The 6,506-nt window shown below is 38.5% G+C and overlaps 1 protein-coding gene across 8 annotated transcripts in view; it reads right to left on the reverse strand.

The window, feature by feature from the left end:
• The window catches only part of LOC106882974 (uncharacterized), a 188,758-nt gene that overhangs the window by 171,951 nt on the left and 10,301 nt on the right, over positions 1 to 6,506 (reverse strand). The window lies entirely within an intron of this gene.

Consider the following 6,506-nt stretch of genomic DNA (forward strand, 5'->3'; position numbering starts at 1 on the left):
AAAAACAAATTAATGTTATATCCCTATATCCCGAGCTGGGTTTGAAACCGTATTCTGGTTGTTGGGGACAATGGTATTTCCTTTGTCCTGTGATCGCTGGCCCTTTCCGGTCAGCGAAAGTTCAGAAAAACAAGCTAAGGGACTGTACTAAACTGACCCAGCTTTGGGAGGGGTAAATTAACACTATTGAGCTACGGTATTTGTGATAAACACGGAATTGGCGCGAGTGGTTGGCCAGTTGCAGTTGCTATCAGTCGAGTTGGCATCAGGCAGTTGGATGAAGAACGCGAGCCGGTGTGAAGGCTAGCAGCCAACCAAGATGAACAGAGAGTCTGACAGACAGAGGCTGAGAAAGTACCAGTCAACCGATAGGGACTGAAGCAATGAGAGAGAGGGACAGAGAGATGGGACTGTTGTGGCAGCCAAGAGATCGTAGTAGTCAGTTGGTCACTACTTGTGGATTATAGTAGGAGTTTTAAAAAGAAAGGAAATTCGTGCGGTGAAGGTTTGTTTAAATATTCCTTAAAATGTACTTCGTCGTTACATGTTTTGAAACAAAGTAAAAGAGATTTTGTTAACTGGTGGAAAAGAAAAGAAAAGAACTTTGATGGGACATGTTAATGGAAAAGAAAAACAACGAAGTTAAAGAACTTTTAATTCGACTTGATATATGAACTCTTGATTGTAAACTTTTGCTTATGTAATGATTGTGAACTTTTGATTATGTTGCATGCGCTATTGTTATGTTATTGGATTATTGTTATGCAATGCTCTGTTTTGTATTGATGATGTTTTGATGATCATGTAAAAAGAAAAAAAGTTAGTTCCACTACCCAACGTATGGTCTCCGTGTTATTTCTTCCTTCCTTTTGTCTGTTGTCTTCGTTACGTGCTCCGGCCTGGGCTCAGTCGTGGCGAACATTCCGACTCACTGAGCGTCGACGTTCGCGCGCGCGCGAGTTTTCTCTTCGTCGAGGTGCGTCGCGTGCGGGCATTCGTAACAATATATATATAGTAAATCACCAAAACGAAGAACAAACACAAAAATACAACAACGCGAGGACATGGTACATGTAAAGTATTAGCAGTGTGCTCAAGGAAGGAAAGAAAGATGGTTTAAAGTTTCGCGCAAAGCTCTCTTTTTCAGAAACAGAGGAAAGTCCAATAGAAAAGGAAAACGAAGGAAAAAAAAATCGCCAACGATTCACAAGTGGTTACATATATATGTGAGTGCGTGCGTGTGTGGATGTGTGTATGTATATATATATATATATATATATATATATATATTGTTGTAGGGAAAATAGTACTCCCCTTGTCACGTGACAGCCACTGTAAAGTCAGACAATAGATTGTTGTAAAATGTTAGTAGTAGTAGAGTCGTTGTACAAGTTCTCGGTTGGAGTGAGTGTCAGTTACGTGATATATACGAGCTCGTGTTACTGTCAAGGGAGACGTTTAAAAGTCATTGTCTAGCAGAGCTATCAGCGACGGCACGATTGACGAGTCAAAGATAACAAGACGCGGAATACCGCCACAACATAATAGTGACAACAAGAATATTACATTGCCAACAACAACATACAAGTGGACGAGGATTCACATCATAATACACACATACATACATACATACATACATACAGACAGACAGACAGACAGACATACGCACGCACGCACACACACACACACACACACACACACACACACACACACACATAGTTGAATAATGTCTGGTTTCCATGTTTTTTGTTATGGTATTTTAACATTAAAAAAAAAATATTTCGTAATGTTCATAAAGTCCAATTAACGCTTTCAAAATGTATTTAACTGACAGTTGAATTCTCGGCAACTTTACTACCTCTACAACAACCTGAATTTGTGAAATACGGTTTTGACCAATCCGCATGCATCTTAAACGTCACGGTTTACCGGGTGTACCGATATTCTGTAATTTGTTTATATTCATATGTTAAAGCTATTTTTTAATCCACCTCATTATATTATTGTTGTAATTTCCGTTCAGGTTTGAACATTTTAATAGGTTTGAACATTTTAATAAACCGTTTTTCTTTTATCTTTCTTTCAACCTCATTTCTGTCATGTAGTTTGCGGAAAGGAAATATTAGAAACATTTTCTGATCACATGTTTTTATATGTTTGCTCAATGGAATTTGGTGAACATTGGTGCTCCGGACTTGTTGTCTGTGGACTCGTGAGCGTTCCGATAATGTATTCCCTGTCTCGCCTATGATGCATTCCCTGTCTCGCAATTCGGGCGTTTAATGCAGTAGATCAAATTTCTGCTTTTGCAGTTCATATCTGCATTCGCGAAAATCTATCCATTTTTTGTTCTAATGGATCTACCCATATGCATGCATTGACTCGTTCCACATCTCTTATCATTACACTTGGATACTGTAAATGTGCTATCTTGTTTATTCATGTTGAATTTTGCCTTTGTTAATAGCTTCTTTAGGTTATGTGGTTGCCTTTTGTTTAAGATAAGTGATTATTTTTTATGTTGTTAATTTTCCACTTTGTTTTAATGATGTTAAAAATGTTTTGGTGATGCGGATTGTGTTACTAGAAATGATATTGTGTTCCGTTGATGGGTTCGTCTTTTTCGTGTCGCATAAGTTGTTCTATAGGTGTCTCGTTAACTCGTTGTATGCTATTTTCTATAAGTAGAAGAGGGTAATTTTACTTGAGCAGAAATACTTTGAGTTCTATAAGCTGTGTGCTTCTGGTATTTGGATCATCACAAATTACTATTACTACTACTCCTATGTGCAGGAGTAGTAGTAATATTATTATTATTATTATTATTATTATTATTATTATTATTATTATTATTATTATTATTATTATTAATGAGCTTTGAACACGCAGAATCGTTAGCAAACCAGGTGAAATGCTTAACGGTATTTAGCCCGTCGCTACGTTCTGAGTTCAAATTCTACCGAGGTCAACTTTGCGTTCCATCCTTTCGGGGTCAATAAATTAAGTACCAGTAAAACACTGGGATCAATGTAGTCGACTTAATCTCTTCCCGCAAGCTGTCCTCATGGCAAAAATTAGAAATCATTATTATTATTATTAATGTACGGTGAAGTGGAAGAATCGTTAGCGCACTGGACGAAATGCTTAGCGGTATTTCGTCTCCCACTACGTTCTGAGTTCAAATCCCGTCAATGTCAACTTTGCCTTCCATCCTTTTAGGGTTCATTAAATTAAGTACCAGTGAAACATTGGGGTCGATGAAATCAACTAGTCCTCTCCCACTAAATTTCAGGCGTTGTGCCATTCGTAAAAAAAGGTCATTATTATTATTGTTATTATTATTAAGGTGGTGAGCTGGCAGAATCGTTAACACGTCGGGCAAAATGCTTAGCAGCATTTCATCTATCTTTACATTCTGAGTTCAAATTCCAGCGAGGTCGACTTTACCTTTCATCGTGTCGAGGTCGATAAATTAAGTACCAGTTACGTACTGGGATCGATCTAATCGACTGGCTCCTCCACAAAATTTCAGGCCTTGTGTTTTTAGTAGAAAAGATAATAATAATTATTATTATTGAGTGAGAGAGCAGCGCATGCCATCAAAGTGACACTAGGGTAAGATATGCGAAGCCCAGTATACCCATCATGACTACCCGTCTGATAAGGGTACACCAGGCACATGCATCACAACCATATGTGTGCAACATAGTGGTCTCATATCAAGATAAACAGCGCATGACATCGCAGGTGGGGCCTAGTTAGAATTTTCTTCAGGTCGAGTAGCCCATCCTGCTCAAAAGGTCTTTGAATAAAGGTTGTTTGAGGATGTCGAACAAAATACCCGTTTCCAAAGGTGAATTATCCAAACCCCAAATAATTCCTCTCAACACAATGGCTATGATGCTCCCCAACTACTTCTGCTCATGATCAGAGATGCACATATCGTCAGCCAGTAAGGGACATAATCAGCTGGTTAAGGTCAAACAACTGACAAGCAAATCTGTGGTATTGAGCAGAATATTTGCTGTAGCCCATCTTTTTATACCAAGACAGAACAATGTACATGATAACACTTCCAATCAAAGATCAGAAGCCATGAGAGCCACTGCCTGGTACTGCATCCGGGCATTGTTATTATTATTGTTATTATTATTATTATTATTATTATTATTATTATTATTAGTAGTAGTAGTAGTAGTAGTAGTAGTAGTAGTAGTAGTAGTACATGATGAGGGTATCTCCTGCATGTGTGCATCTGTAACATTGCTTGTATATGTGCGCGTACGTGCGTGTATGCATGAAAAAATGTGTGCGTGGTGTGTATGTGTGCGCGTGCGTATAGGGTTGTATAAGTGTGTGTACGTGTATTTGCTGTTGCGGCTTTCATTCTGAATCTCTACACCCGTGTATGTGTGTCAATCTGTGTGCGGGCGCTCATGCGTGTGTGCATGTATCAAAACACCTGTCGCTATGAGGAGAATCACGTACGTATGTACATATTTCTGTAGGCACGTGCATGTTGTGTATGTGTGTGAATACGTGTGTGTATATTTGTGTATATACGTATGTATGTATGTGTACATGCGTGCGTGGATGTATGTGTGTATGTGCGTGTGTTTGTGTGTGTGTTTGTATTTGTGTGAGTGTTTGTGTATGTGTGTGTATATCTGTGAGTGTTTGTGTATGTGTTTGTGTGTTTGATACCTGAATGGTGATCGAACCTGCTTCAATTTTATCGGAGTTATAATGATGTTTGCTAAGCGATGTCGTGCTTGTGTTTGTGTTTGTGTGTGTGTTTCTGTGTGAGTGTGTGTGCATGCGTGTGTTTGTGTGCGTGTTTGTGTGTGTGTTTCTGTGTGAGTGTGTGTGCATGCGTGTGTTTGTGTGTTTGTGTGTTTGATACCTGAATGGTGACCGTACCTGCTTCAATTTTATCGGAGTTATAATAATGTTTGCCAAGCAATGTCGTGCATTCACGACGAGATAAATAGCTACATACTTGCGCTCGCGCGCACACACACACTCGTATACAGAGACACACAGACACACGCTGAATTTAATAATGTGAGCTTGTGTGCATGAATTTATGTGATTAGGTCCAGTGATGGAAATAAGTATTACGAACGAGGGATAGACAAGTACCCTAAGGTCCGAGAGACCGAGTGCAAGAATGTGGAACGAAGCTACCCCTTGTCACCTTGGACTGAAAAGGAGGAAAAGCGCCTTCTTTTATTACTTCCTACAAGCACTGGATTAACCGTTAGGCAAAATAAGCATCAAGGGAAGTGGGAGGCACCACAGAAATGGTAAATGGTCTGTGGCACAAAAAAAAATCATTTAAACTTGCTAAAATGCTATTAGCCTCAAATTTTAGCTCGTGGCTCACAATTTTGTGGTGAGTGACTAAGTTGATTACATAGACCCCAGTGTACAACTGATACTTATTTTATCGACCCTGAAAATCGGAATGGCAAAGCAGACCTACTTGCCAATATAATATTTCAAGTGGTTTATGTGATCAGAAATATAATTATCAGATGTGTTATGGAAGATTAATTGAGAAAATCTGATCAAAGACTTTGCAATTAAAAAAAAGTAAGAGAAGACTTTTCAAATATGAACGAAGTTTTGTTTCATTTTGATAAAAATTTATATTGCAGTGCATTATCGTTTATATTTTGAATTACATAATAAACGGGAACTACAAAACCTTCTAAGAGCTTAGGGCCGCTATGGGTCTTACATACCTCTTTTTCCCCAGGGTTTTCTACCAATGTTAGGGCGGCGTGAGCTTTATGGGATTTTGAGTACAATAACCACATTGACCGGAACGTTAACCTGTCGCAGGATGGACTGCCAGTTCCCTCTAGTTTTCATATTCAGCCGGGTGAACTGGAGCTTTATGAAATGAATTATCTTCCGCAAAATCCCAAACCCGCCACAGTTTCCACATATCAATACTAAAACTTTAAGAACTTGACTTCAACAAACTAACCACCAGGTCACATATATATGTGAGACGTATAACCGTTAGATAATATATAAATATATCGTATTTAGATACATACGTTAAGGTATACATTAGGTTACGAAGATGCGACTGTTTACAAACAGACAGACCGATAGGCAGGGAGATAGATAAATAACAAAAATAACTAGAAAGAGAACGAGAGAGAGATAGTTAGAGAGAGAGAGACAGAGAGAGAGAGAGAGAGAGAAGCAGACAGACATACAGAGAGACAGAGACAGTGACAGGCAGATAGATAGACAGACAGACAGACAGTAGATAGATAGATAGATAGATAGATAGATAGATAGATAGATAGATAGATAGATAGATAGATGGATGCATGGGTAGATAAATAGATAGGTAGATGGATAGATAGATTCTTTTTTAAACAGACGCACTAAATAGATGGGTAGGTAGATAGGTAAACAGAGGGACAGCTAAACATACAAATAGACAGATCGATATACAAATCGATAGACAGACAGACTGATATATA

The sequence above is a fragment of the Octopus bimaculoides genome, chromosome 24, assembly GCF_001194135.2.
Source record: "Octopus bimaculoides isolate UCB-OBI-ISO-001 chromosome 24, ASM119413v2, whole genome shotgun sequence".
Taxonomy (NCBI): Eukaryota; Metazoa; Mollusca; class Cephalopoda; order Octopoda; family Octopodidae; genus Octopus; species Octopus bimaculoides.